Here is an 11,333-nt window from a genome sequence, read left to right on the forward strand (position 1 = left end):
TCTAAGCAGCAGGAAAGTCAAAGTTTCAGGCCTAAACGCTTCATCAGGACTGGGGAGGGGGAGAGGAGCCCAGAAGTAAATAGAGGGAGGGGTCTGGGGCTGGGGGATGGATACATAGGATGGTGACAGGTGGATGTAGGTAGGGGGTTATTGTGATTGGTCAGCAGGAAAGGTGGAGTGGATATGTGAGTAGGAAGATGGAGAGATTAGGTCAGGTCAGGGAAGCGAGGAGGAGGGGTAGGCTGGACATGGGATAAAGCTGGGATAAGAGCGATTTTGAAGCTGGTGAAGTCAATGTTAAGGCCATTGGGCTGTAAGCTTCCCAGATGAAATATCAGGTATTGTTCCTCCAGTTTCAGTTTGGCCTCACTCTGATAGTGGAGGAGGCCAAGAATAGACATGTCACTGGGGAAGTGGGAGGGGGGATTAAAATGGATGGCAACTAGAAGGTCAGGTTGGTTGATGTGTGCAGTGCTCACTTGGTTCGTGAACTGGTCGCTGAGTCTGTTTTTATAGAGTCTGCCCTAAATTTTCTTCCATCTCCTCCCTTCCTGAAGACTGGGCTGTGATTGTCAGTCAAGCTCTGCAACCACATATAAGTGACCACTACTGTATATACTCATATACAACCATCACTGGGGAGAGTTGCAAGTGTTACAAAGAATAAACAAAGAAAATTTACAGCCCAGGAACAGGCCCTTCGGCCCTTCATCCTGAGCTGATCCAAATGTTGTGTTTCTTTTTCATTTCTTCAGGCTATGTCAATGGACTTGAAAATGGCAGATGGAGTTCAATCTGGATAAATGCAAGGTATTGCATTTTGGTAGAACAAATAGGGGCAGGATATATACAATTGACTTTAGGGTCCTGGCTAACTTTGTAGAATACAGCGACCTAGGGGTTCATGTGCATACTTCTTTGCAGTTTGCGTCACCTATAGATAGGATTGTTAAGAAGGCATTTAGCACACTTGCCTTCATTGTTCTGTCTTTTAACTACAGGAGTTGGGAACTGAAAATGTGTTGCTGGAAAAGCGCAGCAGGTCAGGCAGCATCCAAGGAGCAGGAGAATCGACATTTCGGGAAGAAGGGCTTATGCCCGAAACGTCGATTCTCCTGTTCCTTGGATGCTGCCTGACCTGCTGCGCTTTTCCAGCAACACATTTTCAGCTCTGATCTCTAGCATCTGCAGTCCTCACTTCCTTGCAGGAGTTGGGAAGCCATGTTGATGTTGTACAGGACATTGGTGACGTTTCTCTGGAACACTGTGCCCAGTTCTGATATGGAGACGCCGGTGTTGGACTGACTGGGGTGTACAAAGTTAAAAATCACACAACACCAGGTTGTAGTCCAACAAGTTTATTTGGAAACACTAGCTTTTGGAGTCAGAATCAGTCTGAACACTGGGGCACGGACAGCCTCACACAGGGCACCTCACACCTTCAACGCATTATCTGGGCCAATATGGCACCGATTGTTAAAGTTCAGTTGAGAATGTAACTTTAAGAAAGTTCTGGAATTTACTTGTGAAAGAACTGAAACTAACATGGTCATTGTAAATGATGAGAAACTTAACAAACAATCCAGGTCTTTTTCAATATATAATTTCAGTTACATCACATTGTAAACTTTTGCTATAAATTCTGTGTCTTATGATTTTATTCTCCATAACCACTTGATGAAGGAGCAGCACTCCGAAAGCTAGTGCTTCCAAATAAACCTGTTGGACTATAACCTGGTGTGTGATTTTTAACTTGTGTCCAGTTCTGGTCACCCGTTACAGGAAGGATATTATTAAGCTGGAGAGGGTTCAGAAGAGATCCGCTGCACCCGATGTGGCCTCCTCTATATTGGGGAGACAGGCTGCCTACTTGCGGAACGTTTCAGAGAACACCTCTGGGACACCCAGACCAACCAACCCAACCACCCCATAGCCCAACACTTCAACTCCCCCTCCCACTCCACCAAGGACATGCAGGTCCTTGGACTCCTCCATCGCCAGACCATGGCAACACGACGGTTGGAGGAAGACCGCCTCATCTTCTGCCTGGGAACCCTCCAACCACAAGGGATGAACTCAGATTTCTCCAGTTTCCTCATTTCCCCTCCCCCCACCTTGTCTCAGTCAAATCCCTCGAACTCAGCACCGCCTTCCTAACCTGCAATCTTCTTCCTGACCTCTCCGCCCCCACCCCACTCCGGCCTATCACCCTCACCTTGACCTCCCTCCACCTATCGCATTCCCAATGCCCCTCCCCCAAGTCCCTCCTCCCTACCTTTTATCTTAGCCTGCTGGACACACTTTCCTCATTCCTGAAGAAGGGCTGATGCCCGAAACGTCGATTCTCCTGTTCCTTGGATGCTGCCTGACCTGCTGCGCTTTTCCAGCAACACATTTTCAGTTCAGAAGAGATTTACCAGGATGTTGCCAGGTATGGAAGTTTTGAGTTATAAAGAAAGGTTGGATAGGCTGGAGCACAGGAGGTTGAGAGGAGACTTTATAGAGGTCGATAAAATCATGAGGAGCAGTGCTCTGAAAGCGAGTGCTTCCAAATGAATCTACTTGGCTATAACCTGGTGTTGTGTGATTTTTAACTTTGTCCACCCAGTCCAACATTGGCTCCTCCACATCATGGTCTGAGCTCAGCAGCCTGTGATAAGCTCTCAATACAACACATTCAAAACTGATAGGACCCTTGTAGTGCAATGTAGTGTCCCTAACTCCAGACCAGAAGGCCCAGGTTTAAATCCTAACTGTTGCATATTAGCAACTCTGAGCAGGTCAATTCGGAAAATATTCACATAGCCAGGGGGAGCCGATGTGAATGAAGAGACAAGCTGAACGAGACATGAAAGAACAAGCTGAACTTACTGCACTGTGTGTCCAGTTAAATCAAACATATTTCTTTTTGATCCAAAATGATTTGTATAAAGAAAGTAAGCTGAATAGGAATGTTTGTTAATCATTACTTTGATAAATAACTGTATATATGACATTAATTTATATCCTGTGCTGCACCACACAAAACAATAGATTGTCAAGTATTGAAGTTCATAGCTCATAACACTGTAATCAACCACTGATAATATATAGCTCATAACTGCTTACTAGAATCCCATATTTTGTTATGATGTAAGTCTCTATTTGAAGGAAGAATCAATGTGACATTCACTTCGCCAGCATTGATCCAATCTCAGAAAGGTAAAGAAAGTAAATTAATTGTTTATCAGTGGATTTCACATATTCATTGCCAAAGAGCAAGATGTGTCCATTCTGTAGGCTTTTCACCCTGCTGAACACAAGATATTAAAAATTTGCTGGTAACACTATCACAAAAGTGAGAGTTAGAGATACCAGTGAAGTGTTTAAAGTATCAGTGTAAAAGTTTTTTTTACTGCTGTAGCTTTTGATTTTCATTGATGAATCACTGCAGTAGCAGGTAGAGGAATGTCACTTGAGAGTTAATGTGGTTTCTTGAGTCAAACATCATTACCAATGTTGATTTTGTTTGACCATCTCATATTTCATAGAATCCTTACAGTATGGAAGCAGGCCATTTGGCCCATCAAGCCCACACCAACGGTCCAAAGAGCATCCCATCCAGACCCAATCCCCATTACCCTGCATTTCCCGTGACCAACCCATGTAGCCTACACATCCATGAACACTATGGACAATTTTGCATGACCATTCCACCTAACCTGCACATCTTTGGACTGTGGGAGGAAATCCATGCAGACACAGGGAGAATGTGCAAACTCCACACTGACAGTCACCTGAGACTGGAATTGAACCCAGGTACCTGGCACTATGAGGCAGGAGGGCTAACCACAGAGCCACTGTGCTGCTGTGGCATTGTCCCTGCCTTTGTGCCAGGTGATTGGGTTCAAGTCCCACCAGTGGTATGTAATAATGTCTCAGTAAAGATTGATTAGAAAATACCCATACCAAAAAAATGAAATTTATTAACAATTTATGTTGCTATAAGATCACAGACTTAAGAATTATTTGGGTTCTGAACTTTTTGATGTTACTACACATGGCATACACATAACTGACTGACTGAACCCTCTATGCTGACTAATGCATTGCAAGTCTGACTGAAGGCCACCTTTGCAATGACCATAAGACCATAAGACCATAAGACCATAAGACATAGGAGTGGAAGTAAGGCCATTCGGCCCATCGAGTCCACTCCGCCATTCAATCATGGCTGATGCGCATTTCAGCTCCACTTGCCAGCATTCTCCCCGTAGCCCTTAATTCCTCTAGACAACAAGAACCTATCAATCTCGGCCTTGAAGACATTTAGCGTCCCGGCTTCCACTGCACTCCGTGGCAATGAATTCCACAGGCCCACCACTCTCTGGCTGAAGAAATGTCTCCGCATTTCCGTTCTGAAATGACCCCCTCTAATTCTAAGGCTGTGTCCACGGGTCCTAGTCTCCTCGCCTAACAGAAACAATTTTCTAGCATCCACCTTTTCAAAGCCACATTCTGTGATATACTGGAATGGGTACAGTCAATCGGCTCTGGAATCTATGCAATAATACAACAGGATTGGTATCTGCTTGCGCGCTGGGGTTGCCACTAATTATCAAGTACCCATGCTTTCTAATTTTTTTCTGTTTTTTTTAATCAGCCTATCATTATGTTGCTTACAGTTACTTAGTCCCACTCTTGGTTCTATAAAGTAGTAAACCCATGGGCCAGATTTGCACTGGTACTCACTTGTAAATAAACAATAGTAATTTGCATTCTAATATAATGATGGAACATTCCATGAGGTGTCTTGGTCTCTGTACCCAAATTCTTATTATGTCTTTGTTGTCTTAATTCCTGACAAATTACTTTAAACCAACATGCAGGTAACTGCAAGGACTCATGGAATGTTAATGGAAATGTTCTCATAATGTAGGGGTTTATGACAAAAAAGAAGCAGGTTTCTTTTAAGTTAGTTAAAAAGCTTCTGGATTCAGTTCAATTTGTACAGCAATGTGAATTAATTACTTTCTAAATAAAGTATTGAAGACTTCACAAAGCCCATCATTTCTGTTTTGAGCCATTCTCTGCATTTACTTACTTTCTGCTTATTTGACTGATTACAGGATCCCTGTTGTGCCTTGAGTTTTTGCTCAGAGTGAGAGTCAGGCAGCTTGTCATGCTTGCTAACACTGAATCATTAACATGTTGGTGTATGGCACCATCATAGCACTATAGTCGAACACTGCAGATAATCTACACCATGTGGCAGCAATTCACGTGGCAAACATACTGCAAATAACCATTTCTGATAGTCTAAGGGGAGAATTCCTTCATCCATTCACAACTTCAGCCAGAGGACTGGTCCATCCTCAGTCAGGAAAGATGATCAGCTGTCCCAAGTGAATGAGTAGGTAGCACAGAGGGCAGGAAGCATGGAGTGGGAGTTTGGGGGGGAGGGGAAAGGTGGAGCCAATGAGGAAAGGGTGCTGTATGCAAGACCGAGAGAGGCAGACCATGAATCTTAGTGAGGGATTTGTACAGTCATGAAGTTAAAGTGAACGTGAGTTGGCAATGAGAAGATGGTGACACCTACCCTTGCAGATTGTGGAAGGTCATGAACTGTCTTATGGCACTGACTCCTGATGAAGGGCTTTTGTCCGAAATGTCTATTTTTCTGCTCCTAGGATATTGCCTGATCTGCTGTGCCTTTCCAGCACCACACTCTCAACTCTAATCTCTGGCATCTGCAGTCCTCACTTTCGTCCTGTCTTATGGCACTCCTGTGTGTTCCTCTGGATCATAGACACTGCACTAACCCATGTGACTATTTCACAGCACACTGTCAGGTTTGGAAATGGTGTACAGTTGGGATTCCAATATGGCACCAAAGGTATCAATGTCGTAATATTCCAGCACTGATTTGCATTCCCGTAGCTGCTGAGTATAAGCCTGTGCAAGACTGGTGGCACGTTAAATGCTTAATAAGGTGAGCAGTGTGAGAAAAGTTGTTAACCTCATGAAGAGAAACCAGTCATTAATTACGTCAAAATTGAATTAGCCAAATTTGAGGAAAGATTAGCCCTCAGTCAACAGAAATATCATGCCCTTTCAATCCATCTCCTGGCAATGTGACAGACATAGTCTGTCTTCAGCTTAAAATGCAAATTATCCATTTGTAACTTGAAGCCATTAATTTGATATCAAAATTATATGGATACTTTAAACCATTCCTTCATATAACAGTTGTGTTCAAGCTTTCTCTGATCATAAAGACAAGTGAGTAAACTAAACCCTTTCCCAAATCCTCTGCTATGATTCCAGGGGATGACTTTATCTTCTTATGTTATGGGATGCCAGATCCCAGATGAAATTTCGCCTCACAGGTCATTAATGTTAAATTTATAACAAATCAGTGTTTCACTGAAACATAAGCACAAAAGGCTGCAGACTTGGTTTTAACAATAAACAAAAAAACCCGAAAGAACTGCAGATGCTGTAAATCAGAAACAGAAACAAAAATTGTTGAAAAATCTCAGCAGGTATATGGCAGCATCGGTGGAGAGAAATCCGAGTTAACGTTTCAGGTCCAGTGATCCTTCCTCAGAAGGTGCACTTTGACTTCTCTCCACAGATGCTGCCAGATCTGCTGAGCTTTTCCAGCAATTTCTATTTTCGTTTCATCACTTTGCACTTATGTTAAATGCAGAGAAACTTTCCTTCCCGGCCCAAACTGTTGGTTTGACCTTACTGACTCTTCTCAGTTCCCATCTTATGTGCAGTGAAGTATTTTCCTTGAATACTCACACAACTCAGACCTTAGACTTTCTCGGCCTTAAATCACACATGTAGATTTCTAGTACAGTACTCCTGTATCTGGAAGTTTCACAGATTGCACTCTTTAACAGTTTTTTTTTAAAAATAGGCTGAACAATCTCTTTTCCACAGGAGAGACTACTTACTACTGATCCCACTCTGGTCTCCTTTTTGTGAACAAGCACAAAGATTATAGAATTGTTAAAGCACATAAGTTAGCCATTCATTCCACGCTGGCTTTCTTCAAGAGCAATTCACCTATTGTAACTTGCCTGTCTTTTTCCCATAGCCCTGTAATTTTTTTTCCCCCCTGTTCAGATAATGATCCAATAACTGTTACCGCAGATCTTTATTAGGTGGTGAAGCCTTGATCGTACTGATGTGGGGCACAATTTCACAATCTGTTGACCTCGAGCAAGAGAAGTGAGCTGAGTTGGCAAGTGCAGTGTGTATACAGCATACACCAAAGCACAATGTATTGTGAACCTCTTTTGAACTGAGTCTCATCTGTAATCTGAAGCCAAGATGAGTTTGGTCAGAATGTTGCGAGATAAACGAGTCATTGTTTTGTTATTTTCATTGATGTTCAGAGATGCCAAATTGAGAGAGAAACAAATCCAATCCTAAGTGCTATGGGGTTACAGGTAATTTTTTATAGCATGTTACCTTGTTCTTTGCTCTTCTGTGTAATGTAATTGAATATTGAGCCATGTATGCAGTTCGAGAATGGTCAGTCACTTTTGATTTCTGCCAACTAAAGCTTCAACAAGTAAAGCAATCTTTACATTTGGAAGTCTCAATAAGTTCTGTCTTGCTATTCTTTGGGAATGAATGGGAAAATTGAGATAGTTGATTTCAGAATCCTGAGAGAATTATAGCCTTTAGTACTCATATTGAGCACTTAATGGTGTAACCAGTTGCTATAACTCATTGATAGTTGAGTTCAGATATAGCCTGTGGAATAAATTCTCTCTCCTTTTTAGCCAACAGTGTGGCTTTCTAAGTAAAGGAAGTTTTGCAAGAATTCATAACATTAGTTGGACTTAAATCATCAGAACAAGTTGGAGGAAGCAGCCACATTACACTGATAAAAACTAAAAGAACTGCACATGCTGTAAATCAGAAACAAAATTAGAAACTGCTGGAAAAGCTCAGCAGGTCTGGCAGCATCTGTGGAGAAACGTTAGGGATAACATTTCAGGAGTTTGGTTCATCTTGACTTTAGATATTAGACTAGACTCAGTTCAATACAGTTTTACAATACATTGTGCTTTGGAGTATGCTATATACACACTGCACTTGCCAACTCAGTTCAGCTGACCTCTCTTGCTCTAGGTCAACAGATTGTGAAATCGTGCCCCACATCAGTATGATATGACCTCAGAAGGTCACTCAGCCAGAAACATTAACTCTGATTTCTCTCCACAGATGCTGCCAGACGTACTGTGCTTTTCCATCAATTTCTACTTTTGTCTCTGACATTACACTAGTACAATGATGTCCTTTTGATTCTGACAATTAAAATACTTGTGTGAGAATATCGGTACATTGAGAGGTCCCTTAAATACTCATGCACCTTTCAATGAGATTATGGCTAATCTGTATCATCTGCCTTTTGGCCCCATAACCTTTAAAGTCCTTGCCCAGCAAATCTACTGATCTCAGTTTTACAGTTCTTGATGATGTGTGAATCCATTGCTGGGAGGGAGTTCTTCACTTCTGTCACCCTTTACATGAAGAAATATTTTCCAACTCCTCTGCCCTATGATCTGCTTTTGATTTCAAGGTCATGATTTGGAGGAGCCAGTGTTGGACTGGTGTAGACAAAGTTAAAAATCACACAATACCAGGTTATAGGCCAACAGGTTTTTTTTGGAAGCACTAGCTTTTAAAGCGCTGCTTCTTCATCAGGTGCTTGTGGAGCAGTCATAAGACACAGAATTTATAGCAACAGGATTGCAGTGTCCTTGAATGTAATATTAAACAAATTTAGCTGAAGTCTTTCATCTTTTAGAATGACCATGTTAGTTTCGGGCTTTTTATATGCAAATTCCAGAACTTCTTTAAAGTTGCATTCTCAAGACAGCTTTTAACACTAGGTGCCATCTCACCTCAGATAATGTATTGAAGGTGTGAGGTTAAAGTCTGTGTCTCAATGTTAGGTCAGACTGATTCTCTTTCTAAAGTGGGATTTACAGAATTTTACATGGATTTATGCAGTTTTTGAGCAAAATAAAACGTAATTCTGCAAGTATAAATTCATCCCACAAATGTACACGTGTGTGCGTGCAGGGAAGATTGAGTGAGTATGTGCATGTGGGTGTGTGTGTGTAGGGGTGTGAGTGTCTGTGAGAGAGTGTATGTATGTGTTTGTGTGTGAGTGTAATGGGATATAAGACTGTGAGAGGGTGTGTGAGTGTGGGGGCTGTATGTGTGAACGTATGAGAGAGAGCTTGGGTTTAAAGACAGAATTTAAACTCACACCTTCAATACATATCTGAGCTGAGATGACACCTATTGCTAAAGCTGTCTTGAGACTGTACTTTAGAAAAGTTCTGGGATTTACATAAAAAGGAGCCAAAACATGGTCATTCTAAAAGATGAAAAACTTCAGCTAAATTTGTTTAATAATACATTCCATGATACTGCAATCCTGTTGATATAAATTCCGCGTCTTTATGACTCTGCTCCACAACCACCTGATGAAGAAGCAGCACTTTGAAAGCTAGTGCTTCCAAATAACCCTGTTGGACTATAACCTGGTGCTGTGTGATTTTTAAATGATTTCAAGGTGAGAGCCTCCAACACATGAACAGCTTCCCCCCCCACCTCCCCCCCGCCCCACCTATCCTAATCCATTCCTTTCAAACTTTAAAACCTCAATCAAATCATCCCTAATATTAGATAGTGAATTTAATTCTAGCCATCATAATCTAATCTTAGTGAATCCAAGCTGAAAGTTTTCCAAAGCTAATATGTTTTCCAAAGTCCCAAATATTAATTCAAATTTATACTAAGATATTGTAAAACTTGAAAGAGTTCAGAAAAGATTTGCAAGGATGTTGCCAGGGTTGGAGGATTTGAGCTATGGGGAGAGGCTGAATAGGCTGGGGCTGTTTTCCCTGGAGCATCAGAGGCTGAGGGTGACCTTATAGAGGTTTATAAAATCATGAGGGGCTTGGATAGGATAAATAGACAAAGTATTTTCTCTGGGGTGGGGGAGTCCAGAACTAGAGGGTACAGGTTTAAGGTGAGAATGGAAAGATATAAAAGAGACCTAAGAGGCAACTTTTTCACTCAGAGGGTATGGAATGAGCTGCCAGAGGATGTGGTGGAGGCTGGTACATTTAAAAGGCATCTGGATGGGTATATGAATAGGAAGGGTTTGGAGGGATATGGACTGGGTGCTGGCAGTTGAGACGAGACTGGGTTGGGATATCTGGTCAGCATGGATGGGTTGGACTGAAGGGTCTGTTTCTGTGCTGTGCATCTCTATGACTTTGTATTACTTTTTATATTCAAGCTCTCTAAATATAAAGGCTACCATTCCATACACTGTTTTCATTGAGTTTTTTGCACCTGACTATTGGAAAGCATTTATCCCTCAAAGTGTCTTAGTACCTACACTATTTTAAATGTTTCATCAAAAAATAATATTTGAACTCTCCGTTTAGTTCCAAGGTGGATAGTCTGTCACTTGTCACCCTTGAAGTCTATTTGCAAATCAGTTTCACCCACTCCCTTAATCTACTGGTGCCTTTTTGTTCCTCTTGTCATTTGGTGTTCACAATATTGCGAAGATTTATTCTGATCTCGCATCCTTATTCCTTCTTAAAACAAAGACGTGGAGAGTGTGATCTAAATTACAAAAAAGAGAGTGCATTAATATAGCACCTTTCAGAACTTTGTGATGTCTCAGCCACTTTGCAGATATTAAAGTACTTTTACAGTATAATCCCACTCCTTGTGGTAAAGGCTCAGATTTAGAGTGTGATGTCTATATAGGAGATGAGCTACACGTACATGAACACAATAGCTTAGAGGGGGAATCTCACTTCATCTGCAAAACCTTACTGGAACATAATAACAATAAGTGTCAGCATGGTGGCTGAGTGGTTGGCACTGCTGCCTCACACTGCTAGGCACGTGATTCCAATCTTGAGTTTGGAGTATGGAGTTTGCACCTTCTCCATGTGTCTGCATGGGTTTCCTACAGATGCTCCAGTTTTCTCCCATAATCCAAATATGTGCAGGTTAGGTAGATTGGCCATGGGAAATTGCCCTAGTGTCCAGGGATGGGCTGACTAGGTGTTTGCCAAGGGAAATGCAGGATTACAGGGGTGGTCTGGGTGGGATGCTCTTTCGAGGGTCGGTGTGGGCTTGATGGGCTAAATGGCCTGCTTTCACCCTGTAGGGATTCTATTGAAATGATACTGTTTTATCAATCAGTTCCAAGGTGAATGATTAATGACCAAGGTGAAAGATAGCACTGTGATTTCAAAACCAGGGATGTCTAAACATTTTGTGTCTGTGGG

The sequence above is a fragment of the Chiloscyllium punctatum genome, chromosome 24 (assembly GCF_047496795.1).
Source record: "Chiloscyllium punctatum isolate Juve2018m chromosome 24, sChiPun1.3, whole genome shotgun sequence".
NCBI lineage: Eukaryota > Metazoa > Chordata > Chondrichthyes > Orectolobiformes > Hemiscylliidae > Chiloscyllium > Chiloscyllium punctatum.